At 43.7% G+C, this 14,968-nt stretch overlaps 1 protein-coding gene across 14 annotated transcripts in view; it reads right to left on the bottom strand.

The window, feature by feature from the left end:
- Nucleotides 1–14,968, bottom strand: part of MARCHF8 (membrane associated ring-CH-type finger 8) — a 145,945-nt gene that overhangs the window by 98,467 nt on the left and 32,510 nt on the right. For 7 of the 14 annotated variants that reach the window (XM_070364831.1, XM_070364830.1, XM_070364836.1 and 4 more), the window contains exon 1: nucleotides 10,382–10,530. The exons of 1 other annotated variant lie outside the window; for it this stretch is intronic. The gene's annotated coding sequence lies outside the window, so the exon portion shown is untranslated. Of the gene's footprint in view, nucleotides 1–9,864; nucleotides 10,292–10,381; nucleotides 10,533–14,968 lie in introns of those variants that run through there. 6 more of the 14 variants (XM_070364840.1, XM_070364839.1, XM_070364843.1 and 3 more) reach the window with 5 other exon arrangements.

Below are 14,968 nucleotides of genomic sequence, written 5' to 3'. Positions count from 1 at the left end.
TACTCCTGGTGAAGACGAAGTTCAGCTGCTGAAATGACAACACAGGATTTACAGTGTTACATACACTTAGTTAATAAATCGGTGGCAAAGGTTTACGAGGACGGACTCCAATTCTGAATGATGCTCTACTGTGGATGAAATGTTATCACACTGCACTGCATGCTACCGAGAACTGGCCATAGAAGGAAGAGGCGATCAAAGCGGCAAACTTCATTGCTGTCTCATTTTAAGACACTGCCACAGCCGCTCCAACCTTCAGACGTGCCTCCATCATTGTCAGCTGTAGCCATCAACACCAAGGCAAGACCTCCACCAGGAAAAAGACTGTGACTCACTGGGGGCTCAGATGATGGTGAGCACATTTTAGCGACAGGTTATTTTTAAATTAAGGTATGTACATTGTTTTTAGACATAGTATTATGAGTATGCTCTTGCATACTTAACAGATTACAGTATAGCATAAACATAACCTTTATGTGCTTTGGAAAACCAAAAAAAAAAACATTTGCTTTATCTCAACATTTCCTTTATTGCCTTGGTCTAGAACCGAACGCACAATATGTCCAAGGTACACCTATACTTTGAACTGAGAATGAAACAGTTTGGGGACCAGAATGGACAACTAAAGAAAAGTCAGTGCTACTTACCCACTACACTGTCGCCTGTTCCTGGGCAAATCGGAAGACTGCATTCGCCAGTCTCACTTAAAGTCACGTTGGAGTCAGCGTGACTGGTCTCTGACAGATACAATACGGGAAGAGTGACACTGGCCACCTCCAGGCCTGGCCTTTAAAACACTCGCTGAGCGCCTCCAGCTCTCTCCCACTGCCATCTTCAAAGTCAGGCGGCATGGCTACAGGGGGAGGACTTACGTCCAATTTGCCTCAGACTTCGCATGACAAAAAATGCTTTGTTGCTATTGTCGCTGTTGCCATAGCACAGGCCAGCACCTTCAAAAATGTTGCTGCAAATAAGTCATCTTGTTCTGATGCAGGTCCAGGATGTGGCCTGGGATCCTACATCTTAAACAAGCACTGAGAAGATACCAATGTGGACGGTCTATGGAATATTCTGTGAGGAGCAAGAGCCTTCAACTACCAAGACGCATACACAAAGGGAGAACAGATGATTCTCTGGAGAAACTGAATGACCCAGAGCAAAGGCCTCCCACAGGGACTGAGCAGTAAGACTAGAGAATTCAGACTCACATTAAAGCAAGATGATGAAAGGCTTTACGAGGAAAAACATCCAGAAGAGTACAGAGACTGACAGGAAAGGGGATATTGTAGATGATGTGATACAGCATCTGTTAAAAGTAATAATTTTTCTACGAGAAGGTATATGAAAAATGCGATGTATGTAAAAAAGTGAGGTAATAACTTTACTTTGCCCACAAAGGTCCATCTAGTCAAAGCTATGGTTTTTCCCCTACTCATGTATGGATGTGAGAGTTGAACCATAAAGAAAGCTGAGTGCTGAAGAACAGATGCTTTTGAACTGTGGTCCTGGAGAAGACTCCTGAGAGTTCCTAGGACTGCAAGGAGATCCAACCAGTCCATCCTAAAGGAAATCAGTCCTGAATATTCACTGGAAGGACTGATGCTGAAGCTGAAGCTCCAATACTTTGGCCACCTGATGTGAAGAACTGACTCACTGGAAAAGACCCTGATACTGGGAAAGATTGAAGGCAGGAGGAGAAGGGGACGACAGAGGATGAAATGGGTGGATGGCATCACCAACTCGACTGACATGAGTTTGAGCAAGCTCTGGGAGTTGGTGATGGACAGAGAAGCCAGGCATGCTGCAGTCCATGGGGGTCTCAAAGAGTCGGACACGACTGAGCAACTGAACTGAAGAAAGGAAATGTAGTCACAGACTACAATTTGGCTCTACAGTTAAAAAAAAATTGTCAGTGACTAAATACTAATTGGAGAAGGCAATGGCAACCCACTCCAGTACTCTTGCCTGGAAAATCCCATGGGCGGAGGAACCTGGTAGGCTGCAGTCCATGGGATCACGAAGAGTCAGACACAACTGAGCGACTTCACTTTCATTTTTCACTTTCATGCATTGGAGAAGGAAATGGCAACCCACTCCAGTGTTCTTGTCTGGAGAATCCCAGGGACGGGGGAGCCTGGTGGGCCGCCGTCTATGGGGTCGCACAGAGTCAGACACGACTGAAGCGACTTAGCAGCAGCAGCAGCAAATACTAATTACTGATTTCAATAAAAATAGGACTATAACCATAACTGAAATGGAGAAAATAAGTGAGGAGAGTTCAAGACGCCCACATTCTCAAAACAGGACAGCAATGCATAACATTTAAAGTTGATAATCATTAACAGTGAGATAAGCATTAAGTTATGGAATATGGAGGTAACCACCGTAACAAACAAGAAAACTAAAGGTGACTGTTTCGTTACAAGCATTTATGCTTACTCTTTTTACACAATATCCAAGTATTACTGTGATAAAAATTTAAACATTAATTTTAAAATACAGAAAAATAAAGAGACTGCCAATAGATAGTATGGGCAAAAAAATGGGGAAAAGATCAACATTATCTGGGGAAATGCAGAGGAAATAAAAACTGAGACAACCACCACTACTCAATTTCAATCCCCGTCACCAGACAACTCCACTTTTAGCTTTCTATACTACAAGAACACTCCCATAAATGTTCAAAGACATTTACACAAGAATGGTCAGTGCAATACTGTTAAAAGAGAAAAATCAGAGCATGCTAAATACCCACTAATAGTATGGGAAGAGTTGAATTAACTACGAATAAATGTACCCCACCTGGGGGCTTCTGAGGTGGCGCCAGTGGGAAAAAACCCACCTGCCGATGCAGGAGACATAAGAGAAGAGGGCTCCATCCCTGGGTCTGGAAGATCCCCTGGAGAAGGGCATGGCACCTCACTCCAGTATTCTTGCCTGGAGAATCCCAGGCACAGAGGAGCCTGGAGGGCTACAGTCCACGGGTCACATAGTGTCGGACACAACTGAAGCGACTCAGCATGTACTCACCCACCCAACTTGATTTCAGCCTTCTAAGACAAAAAGCAGACAACCCAGGCAAGCCAAGCTCACTTCTGACCTACAGAACTATGAGATTAAAACATGTCTTGGTTTAAGCCTCTAAAGTTTGTGGTAATTCATTAGAGTTCAATAAAAAACAAATACTTTTAGAAAAGCTGAAGAAATGCATTACCCTACAACACAGCAGCTATGGTTAGAAGTAATTATATGTTCAGAGGAAGTCTTGTCCATGCGCACCAGAAGACACACACAAAATGCTCACATCACCGCTGCTCACGCCCCGAAAGAATTCAACAACGTGTTCATTCATCAACAGTATAAAGGTAAAACGGTGAACTATTCATATAACATAACGCAATACAACAGTGAAACATCAATGTCCCACAACCACACGTGAAAATACGGACGAACGTGGGGTCATATTATGCAGGATAAGAAAGCGAGTGGCAGACGTGTGCACGCGGTGTGATTCCAGTCAGTAGCTCCACAGTGCACGGGTACAAACAACACAGCTTAGAGAGGCGCGCGCGGTAAAGAGACGAGAAACACGGATCTTGAGCGCAGCCGTCATGTCTGCGGGGAGGTAAGAGGACGGGGGGAAGGGGAGACCGAGGCACACTGAAGGTAACGTGAGGTTTTGGTCTTAACTGGTACTAACTACAGAGCAATAGTGTTTAAATTCTAAAACATAGTTTAGATTTATTACAACGTTTATTCAGTATTTAGAGGACAAAATCATCCAGGAATAAAATATCTACAAGACAAAAAAAAAAAAATCCTTCCTTTTCTTTTGTCAAGATAAGTTCATTGAAAAAATAATTCAAATAATATATACAAGTCCAATCATTCTTTTAATCACCTAAAATTCCACCAGCAGACACAGCTGGTAACAATCTGGACGTGCTTCGGGACATTTCATGTCCATGTGCTTACACATTAAAGGATTTTAAATAAAATCATTACATACACACAAATATATTTGCTTATTCTATAAATGCTGTTTAGACCCCTGCTTTTTAAAAATCAAGTGTATTAAATTACTTTACATGAAATGAACCCATATTAAGTGTTGGAAAAGCTCTGACCAAAGTGTATGTAGTGTAACAACTACCCAATCAAAATTCAGACAGAACATTTTCATTACCACAAAAAGTTCTTTCCTGTGCCTCTGCAGTCAATTCCCTCACCTCTGATTGCAAGCAATCATTAATCTGCTTCATTATAGATTCGTTTTACTGGCTTAGGATCAACGTGAATGGAATTATACAGTATGCATTCTTTTGTGTGGGGCTTTTGTTCAGCATAAAATTTATACTATCAATAGTTCCCTTTATACTGCTACGTAGTACTTTATTTGTATATTCATTAATAGACATTTGGCGTATTTCCAGTTTTGATCTCTAAACACTGAGGTGTAAGTCAATTGTGATATTAAGTTTTTATTTTATAATCGGGGATAGAATTGCTGGACCACAGAGTATATGTACCTAACAGAAAACTGCCACACTTACTCAAAGTTTCTGTATCATCACACACTCCTACTAGCAATTTATGCAAGTTTTAGTTGCTCGGCATCCTGACCAACACTTGCTATTGTCAGTCTTACAAATGTTAACCACTCCTGTAGGCAAACAGCTGTTCATTTTTATTTGCATTTCCATAAATGACTAGATACGTTGAGAATTTTTAAAGTGCCTATCAAAAAATTTAAATGTCTTCTTTCGTGAAGGGTCTGTCCAAATCTTTTACCAATGTTGTGATTTGGGCACTGTGTGCCTTATTATTGATTATTGTTGTTGATTAGCCACTAAGTCATGTCCAGCTCTTTTGCAACCCCATGGACTGTAATCTGCCAGGATCTTGTGTCTATAGGATTTTCCAGGCAACAATCCTGGAGTGGGTTGCCACTTGCTTCTCCACGGGAATCTTTTCAAACGGATCAAACCCATGTCTCCTGCATTGGCAGGTGGATTCTTTACCACTAAACCACCAGGGAAGCCCATTGTTGATTATGGAGGTCCTTTCCATAGACTGGATGAAGGCTCTTTGTCAGATATATGAATCGCAAATATCTGTTCCCCACTGAAGCACGTTTCCCTTGTCTTAAAACAGTACATGTGTACACGTTCAGTTGCTCAATAGCGTCCGACTCTTTTCGACCCCGTGGACTGTAGCCCGCAAGGCTCCTCTGTGCATGGGATTCTCCAGGCAAGAATACTGGAGTGGGTTGCCGTTTCCTCCTCCAGGGGATCTTCCCAACCCAGGGACTGATCCTCGCCTCCTGCATCTCCCGCATTGGCAGGCAGATGCTTTATCACTGTGCCACCTGGGAAGCCCTAAAACAGTACAGAAAGTTTAAATTTTAAAGTACAGAAGCTTTTAACTTTTATTAAGCCTAATTTAACATTTAAAAAAATTATAGTTAGCACTTTATTTTGTATCATGTATATGACTGAATGTTTACTCCTCAGACGGGGAACAAAATACGGATGTCTGCTTACCACTTCTATCATCATATTGGACTTGAGATTCTAGCCAGGTTTAGCCACTCAGGCAAAAAAGAAAAAAAGAGAAAGGCAGGAGGGAAGGCAAGAAGCAATAAGCAGAAATAAATGAGTGAAGCTGTCATTATTCAATGATTACGTACATAGACAATCCTGAAAAACGGCCCTAAAGACTACCAGAAATAATCAGTGAAGTTAGAAATGCTGTGTGACACAGAGGGAATATACAAAACCATTGCATTTTTACATATTAGCAATGAAAAAGTGGACAATTACTTTTTAAATCCATTTATAATGACATCAAAAACCATAAAATATTAAAGATATAAATTTTACAAAATATGTATAGGACCTGCATACACTAAAAAACTAAAAACAACATGTTGCAAAATATTAAAGAATTAAATAAATGACAGATTGGGAAATTCACTATTAAGATAGCAATTTTCTACAAATTGATCCAGAAATTCAAGGCAATTGCAATTGAAATTCCAATAAGTTTTTGAAACAACAAGCCGATTTTAAAATATTTATGAAAATACATAAAACCTAAAATACCTGAAACAGTTTTGAAAATAATGAACAAAGTTGGAGGATTTATAGACCAATTTCAAGCCATACATAAAGCCACAGTAAGGCAGACAGTATAGTACTGACATAAAGAAAGGAAGAAAGAAAGTGAAGTTGCTCAGTCGTGTCCAACTCTTTGCTACCCCATGGACTGCAGCCTACCAGGCTCCTCCGTCCATGGGATTCTCCAGGCGACAATACTGGAGTAGGGTGCCATTTCCTTCTCCAGGGGATCTTCCTGACCCCAGGGATGGAACCCAGGTCTCCCACGCTGCAGGCAGACAACCTCTGAGCCACCAGGACATAAATCAAGAGGAGACAGAGCCTAGAAACAAACCACACACACGCATCGCAGCTAATTTCCGACAGGAATGAAATTCAGTAGGCAAGGAACGGAGAAATTCAATAGGGAAAGGATGGTCTTTTCAACAAATAATACGAAAACAACTGTGTATCCATAGAGGAAAATAACGAACCCAAACCCGTACCTCACACCACACACCTCCATCAGCCCTCCCAAAATAGGTCACAAATTTAAATATATGAATATATGACCTAAAACCATAAAACTTTCATAAAGAAAACATATGAGAAAACGTCTATGGTCTACATTTTTCATACAACAATATCTCAGGTATCTTTTAATGTTAATAAATATAAATCTTGCATTTTTTAAAAAGTAAGAAAAATATAGAGAAAATCCTTAAAATTTTTTGAAACGTCATTTAAAATAAAATTTCAAAACTCACTGTGAGTTCCTCATTCATATGGTTTCATGAGTGACGTATTTCATAAACATTTTCCCAAAGAGCTACACTGACATCTGAAGGTCTTTGTAATGCAGAGATGCTCACCGAAGCAGTACCATGCTAATAAACTTAACGCAGATGGCAAGTATCACAGTGAATCAAAAACTACATGTAAACAAAATTATCAACTATTTTCAACCCAACAAAGTGTATGCTTTGTAGAACTGAAAAGATGGATTCCCTTGCCCTTTCCAGCATCCTTCCACAATTCTGTAAGCCTGTCTTCCTGACGCCACCTTAACCTCCATGACTCAGATTAAATACCACCTCCTCCAGGAAGTTCTGCCATTCAGTCTAACCTGTTGGGTACTGATCCTCCTCTCAGTTTCCACATTTGTGTCACTTCAAGGTCCTCATCACATTATCCCTGGATTGCACATGATTAACTCCTCTATCAGATTAAGCACCTGAAGAACTAGAACACTGATCACCTCAGCCTGGCTCAAAGGCGGCACTCTTGCTTTTGCTGCTATTGGCTGTTAAATGAAAACACGAATTAGAAACTTCAGGAATTTCAGAGTGAGTTGAGCAGAGAAACTAGATCAGGCCTAGTCGGGGCTTTTTTTGTGTTTTTTTTTTTTTTCATCCTCAAAATAAAGAGTTAAAAATTATACTCCTTGAAAAAGAATTTCAACATTGAAAATCTTCAAAATAAAACAAACACAAAACTGATAAACAGTTAAAACTAAATGTCTACAGTGCCTATGCTGGTCACTTCCTTACTCACAGGCTGCCAAAGCAAAAGGCCTAAGGACTTCGTGAAGGATTATTTACTGTTGGAGCAGTCCACTGCTTTGGAAAAATGTCTTCAAGTGAGTCAGATAACTGGAGAATAAGTGGGATTGTAAAGTACTTTTTCTAGGAAAAAAACAGTATATATCATTTCATGATCCAATTTTGTTGCTTTTAGAAATTCTGGCAACTTTTTTTTTCTTTCAGTTATTTAAATCGTTTACCACCAAGAAGGTAAACCTAAATAGTATGTGATTATGGCAGAAAGGAAATTGCTACATGGCAGGTGGGGGTGGAAACCAATTAGAAACAGTGCAATTCTTCAAGAACCAGACACTGCTACTGATAACAAACAAGGGGTCTTGACTGCTTGAATCAATTCACCCCTGTCTATGCATCTATAAAATCTTCCTGGAACTAATTTAAAGAAGACAAAAATGCTGGACCTAAGGTTGCCAGATTTAGCAAATAAAAATACAGTAGACCCAAGTTAAGTTTTACATAAACAATGAATTTTTAGTAAAGCAAGTCCTATGCAATACTTATACTAAAAACTTACCCATTGTTTACTGAAATTCAAATTTAACTGGGTGTTCTGTATTTTATCTGGCAACCCTAAGGGAAGCCAAAATCAGTCCAATTTCCTCACTTAGTAGCAGAAACTATGACCCCAAGAAGGGAAGTGACTTGCCTACTTAAGCCAACGATCAAGGAAGTGAGTCTGCTTTGAAAAGAGAAAACACAAATATACGAGGGTCACCTTGGGTTCCACTTATGGTGCACCAGAACTCCAATTTTCATTCACCTCACTGAAGCACCAAGGAGACAAGCTCTCAATTATGGTTTTCCACTTTTAATAACTGTTAATTTTAATACACTTACCAATTTGAGTCTTCAAAACAAATTAGGAGGTGTTTCCTGGTGGCTCAGTGGTAAAGAATCCGCCTGCCAATGCAGGAGACACGGGTTTGATCCCTGGTCCGGGAAGATCCCACATACCACACAGAGCAACTAAGCCAGAGTGCCGCAACTATTGAGCCTCTGCGCTAAAGCTCTGGGGCTGCAACTACCGAGCCCACGCGCTCCAACTGCTGAAGCCCTACTGAAGCCCTTGCGCCCTAGAACCTGGGCGCCACTAGAGAAGGCACTGCAATGCGAAGCTCCCTACTGCAACTAGAGCATAGCGCCCCCTCACTGCAACAAGAGGAAGTCCACCTGCAGCAACGAAGACCCGGCACAGTCAAAAGTAAATAAACAAAAAATTAAAAAAAAAAAAAAAAGAATGGACAAACAACAACACAACAACAAAATAATAGGAAACTATTTCTCTTAGCTTAAAAAAAAAATCCTCCTGGCAATCTTTGTGCCTACACACCACCTCCTCAGATTCTGTTTATGTTCACTCACTACATGAAACAGGATCTTCTTTTCTCCCAAACACAATTCTCTCACAATCCACAATTCTCTTGCCCCAGGGTTCCAAATTTGGAATGTGTTCACATTAGTCCATGGCTCTAACAATTTTAGTTCCTATACTCTCCCAACTTTCCTGTTTTTCAGAGGAAATATCCTAGTGCCTTCAGTTGGTCTCAAATAAAAGGCTCGCGAAGTCCTCCATTCCCACTCTGTGCCCAAGCAGCTAAACCAGCAAAAAGGCATGAGGTCTCACTATCAACACACTTCCTTTCCCGGGACGGGGATGCAACAAAAGATGGAAAGAGAAAGGTCTTTCTAGGAAATTTGGGGCCTTCCTCCACTATATATGCGGAACATACTACGTGACATAGAGTTGGACAAAATCAAAGGAAGAAACAGAAAATTTCATATACTCATTACAGTCATCTTCCGGATCCCATCAAAGTAACAAATACATAAAACAGTCGCTCTGTAACAGCACTTCTCAACCTGGGATCTCTAGGGGCCTCATGGGGTAGTGGGAACCGGGGAAGGGGGAGGAAGACAGTAGGCAGATAAAGATTTTGCTTTTTACGTATCAGGGTCCCAAACAAGATTTTAAGAAAGAAGGTTCCGTTGTATTCCTAAAAGCCTGGGGTGGGGGTGGGGGTGGGGAAGTAACATACAACCACTATGACTTTCTCTAAGTTTTCTATTAAAAACTGCACCCTAGTGAACAACAATCCAAATCGTGTCGGATGAAAAACTGAAAGTCAAACAGAAATTCAGACATTAAAGGACAAACTATCTACCTATCCTTTCTCTCTGGCAGCTGCCAAGGTATGCAGGTCTCTCTCGAGATCACACACGTCAGAAACGGAAGGTCCTCACAGGATCATCTAGTCCAGACTTGCATTTTACAGATGTGGGAACTCAGGCCGAGAGGAGGCTGACTTGCCCAAGGTCTCACAGCCCGTCGCGGGCAGGGCTTCAGTTGGGACTCCACGTTGGCAGCCCTGGGCCCTCAGCTTCCCGATGGCTCCTGAGGCCCCCAGCTTGGCCGGATCCAAGGGCGCCAGAGAGCCTGGGCGGAAGAGCCCACATCCCGGGGTCGCTGCCTGCTTTCGACCGGCTCCGCGCCGGGCCCGGCCCAGGGTGCTACGGACCGCCGACCTGGACGGCCGCCCCCGACCCGCCCACCTGTCGCGGACCGCCGGGCGGCAGCCACACCCCCTGCCAGGGCCAGGAGTTCGGCCGGCCTCGACGGCGCCTGGCACCGGCTGCTGCGCGCGGCGCGGGGTACGCCGGCCGGAAGGCCGCAGGAGTTACCTCAAGTGGGCGCTGAGCTCGCGGCAGGGCCGCCCCCGCCGGCCTGGAGCATGCCGGAGACGCGGACGCAGCAGACGCTGCAGCTCGGCCACCGCAGCGCCTGTTTACACCCCTCCGCGGGAGGACGCCGACCGGCCCGTCACGTGACGCACACGTCACGTGCTCGCCCGGGGTGGGGCGGAGGCGTTGCCCAGCGACGACGGCGCTCTAGGGGCGGGCGGCTGCGGCGACGGCAGGGTCCCTCAGCGCTCCCCCATCACCTGCGTTTGTCCAGTCGACGAACGACGCGTCCTGACCGACCCGGCGAGGAAAAGCAACGTCTCCCACCACCCGGCTTCCTCGTTTAGTGACCTCCAGGGCTGACTGCTTGTATTATTCGTGTCTTGGATGGGGGAGGGAATTCTGTCCGGCTTTAAGATGTGGAACTTGGAGAGAAAAATGGAAAATACTGCCTTACCTACCCAAAGCTAGCGAACAGACGGCGAGCAGAGGAATAAGTAATGATGATTTGAGCTTCATTAACGAACAATTGTTTGGTTTTGCTCCCTACTGTGGAGTGAAGGTCCGCAGCCAACCATCTCCCCCGCCATAGAAAGGGTGTGTGTGAAGATGGCTTATGGGACTTACGATTTTTATTTTAATTTTATATTATCAATTTTTCCATGATTAGTCTTTGTATATGTAAGTAAAAACATATCTGAGTAAATATTTGATTTGGCGCTGAGCAGCTGTCCACATCAGACTTTCCTCATTATAGCGAAGTCACTCGGATTGTAGTGACTACTTCTACCAAGTGTGGTTTTTCCTAGATCAAACTTTGCAGAAGCATAGATTGAGACACTGACAGGTTCTCCCATAATATTCACTATAAACTGGGTAAAAGACATAGTTTATATTCTTACTGAATTGATGCGTAAAATGTGAGCAAATACCCCTAAATATTCCAGAGTCGTTCCGTTGTCAAGGTGTGAACTATCGAATAGTCATGTTCCTCCATTTATTTCCGATCACTTGGCATACTTAGCTATCTATGAGCAAATTGACACGGTCACAACAGTGGACTCAAAATATTCTCTAGGTCAGCATTTACCCGCAGTGTGCTGAGTCGCTCAGTCGCGTCCTACTCTGTGACCCCATGAACTGTAGTCCACCAGGCTCCTCTGTCCATGGGGATTCTCTGGGCAAGAATACTTGAGTGGGTTGCCGTGCCCTCCTCCAGGGGATCTTCCTAGTCCAGGGATGAAACCCAGGTCTCCGGCACTGCAGGTGGATTCTTTACCATCTGAGCCACCAGGGGCAGTAGGACAAGGTCAACACCGTCTTCATTTTGTAACACACCCAGAATGCAGCACTCCAGAGTACAAAATATAGTGATGGATCGTCTGCATGTCCATCCTGTACTACGGAGAACAGGCAAGGGGCCACAACTTGGCTCATTTCTGCTGCCTGTGGCAGCGGATGTTCCGTGAAGGCAGAGCAGTATCTTCCACTGGTACTCCTTATGCCTAGACCATATCTGGGAAGCAAAGAAAGTTGTCTAGTCTATGGCCATGGAACCCTGCCATCCTTCTGAAGGAAGTGGCAAAGAACCTTTGTAGATCCAGAAGGATCTGTTAGGCAGTACTCATAGAGGCAGTGAATGCTAAGGAAAGTCCTGGCTCACCCATTACTGTGTAGGCAGTTTAACATTTGATCCCCTTTCTCCATCTATCTAAGAAACTACCTATTGAATAAAGATGAAATAAAATAATGCTGGCACACCACTTTAAAGTGCCCAGCACATCCAGTGCCCATTAAATGCTAATCGTATTATAGACCTATGGCAAGAGGCTAGTAGGACAGATCAGAGTCCCAAGGGAATGGGAGCTTACAACTTGAATATATCCAGGTCCTAGGTCTGGATTCTTGCCACATGGACTGCAGTTGGGGGCTTCCCAGGTGGCTCAGTGGTAAAGCATCCTCCTGTCAGTGCAGAGATGTGGATTTGATCTCTGGATTGGTAAAATAACCCTGGAGGAGGAAATGGCAACGCACTCTAGTCTTATTGCCAGGATAATCCCATGGACCAAGGAGCCTGGCATGCTATAGTCCATGGGGTAACAAAGAGGCAGACAAGACTGAAGCAACTCAGCATGCAGGGACTGGGGTTGAGGACAAGATTACCAGCAAGGAAATTATAAGCACAACTGGAAAGAAGTCTTTGCACCTAGAATGGGAGTTTGCTGGTAAGGAAAGTATGGGTGACCAGGTGCTCACTCCAAAGGGAGCACAATTCCAAGTCTGCCTGTGGCGATGGGGACTCCTAATATACTAGCTTTCCATTGCCTAAACCCGGAGAGGCATCGCCTACTCTTTCCTAGAGTTGTGGGCAAAGGGCCAGTCCTGAGCCAGATGACCAGTATTACCCCAAGAGCCAGTCAAACCTGACCATCCACCAAATGGTTAAACACATGTAACCATTTCCAGTTTTTTAATGTTTCACTGCAAACAAGATATAAGATATACTGCAATTGTACATAACTCTATAGTGGCATTTCCTCTAATACAGTGGCTATACAAGCAGCAGAATGATGACTATAAAGGAATAATGGGGACCTCCAGAGAGGGGACAGTAACCGGCAGAGGTGCCGCAAAGCTATGAAGGCAGCACCAGCCCTGGTATTTATGTTTCCTGATTCTAAGTGTCTTTTTATTAATAATTACAAAGTCCATGGTTTCATCATGCTGTTTGCCTCTTCTTTCTTGATTTTGAACTTCCTGTAGTACACTGGTGACAGTTTTCTTTCACATGTTGTTTGGTATATTTCAAATATAGAGTAAATGGGATTTTCAGTTTTAATTTGTTTTTTGTTTTTCTTTTTTTTAGAAAAGATTCCGAAAAATGAGGGAAACAGGAAGCCCAGAGGTGCCCCTGTAGTTTGGCGAAGGCCTTAGGAGGTCACTTGGAAATGCTGCTGGCTGTGAGGGGGGGAGGGGGCAGATGTGCACAGAGCTGTGCAGGCTTGTCCTTTGCATGGATGTTCTTTGTAGAAATCCACCTCGGAGCCATCTCCTGATGTGTAAGAATTTCCCAGACAAACCTTGAGCTAAGCAATGCGTTTTTTCCTTAGGAAATGTTGGTCTTCAGCGATGTTCAAAGCCTGTGTATTTCCGCTAGACTCTGGCTTCAGGTCGGTTCCCCCAAAAGGCTCAGAAGCGACCTGAACCAAACAGTAAGTTTTCCTCCTACCTTGTTCTCCTCATCTATGTTAAGAGTATACTTTAAGAGTATCCTGGCACATACATGTACTGCCTCACCCCTAACCTCAGTCATGTGTTCAAAGAACTTCTGTCCGTTTATTTATTTGTTTTTGGTAACATTGAATTCGTTTTGACTATGCTGGGTCTGTTGCTGGTCTTTTTGCTGTGCTGAAGTTGCTAGGACCTCTGGACTGCAGTCTCCCATCTCTTGCTGACCTCTTGTTGACCTCTGCAGAATCCTGGTTAGTGCGAGCTTGTTAGTTCCTTGTTCCTTACCCGGACCTCCTGTGGTAAGTGTTTTCTCTCCTCTGTGGCCTGGTAAGGGTGGGTGGTCATTGGCATCCCAAAGGTGGCTAGAAGTCAATGATTTAGGCAGGCTTGTGAATAGATATGGGAGAAGGCAATGGCACCCCACTCCAGTACTCTTGCCTGGAAAATCTCATGGACGGAAGAGCCTGGTAGGCTGCAGTCCATGGGGTCGCTCAGAGTCGGGCACGACTGAGCGACTTCACTTTCACATTTCACTTTCATGCATTGGAGGAGGACATGGCAACCCACTCCAGTGTTCTTGCCTAGAGAACCCCAGGGACTGCGGGGCCTGGTGGGCTGCCGTCCATGGGGTCACACAGACTCGGACACGACTGAAACGACTTCGCAGCAGCAGCAGCAGCAGCAGCAGTGCATAGATATCAAAAGGGTTTCGAACAGTCAGGTAGGATCACACAAGTCACCGTGAAGCAATACTTCTCCACTTAGCCAAAGCTAACAAAAGATTTCTGTTCTAGGTCAACCTAGAAGAGATCACGGAAGAGGTAAAGAAACTTAAAATCCATTAGCAAAGGCAGTTCAACCTCTCAAGAAACCTTGTGCTAGGCACAACACTCTTTTCTGGGGGTCCACTTTCCCTACAACCTCCTTATCCCATTCTGTACCCATTCCTTTGCTTCTCCCATCCTGAAACTGCCACCTGGAAGAAAGAACACGCTCGTTTGCTTCAGAAAATGCGATTTCATTCCACATACCTTCTTTTAATACCAAGTCATACATTTCCCTTCAGCAACCAAGAACTGACTTTTATATTGGCATTCGACAGATTGGTGAACATACCTATCAGTGATAGTAGTGCCCCCCCCCCCACCACGCACACACACACACACACACACACACACACACACACCCAAGATCAGAACAAAACAAAAGAAAAAAAAAAAATGCTTTCTTACGTTTCACATGTCAGGATGGTGCCAGACACTATTATTGGATAGTCAAAAATCTCTTTTGTTTCTGTGTAAAAGGGAGGTCCTTTCAAGGCGTGAATGTTTCAGAACTTTAATTTATTTGGAAATG

This window comes from Bos mutus, chromosome 28, assembly GCF_027580195.1.
Source record: "Bos mutus isolate GX-2022 chromosome 28, NWIPB_WYAK_1.1, whole genome shotgun sequence".
NCBI classification, from domain to species: domain Eukaryota; kingdom Metazoa; phylum Chordata; class Mammalia; order Artiodactyla; family Bovidae; genus Bos; species Bos mutus.
Note: the sequence above shows the minus strand (reverse complement) of the source record. Positions and strands in the feature narration are given on the sequence as shown.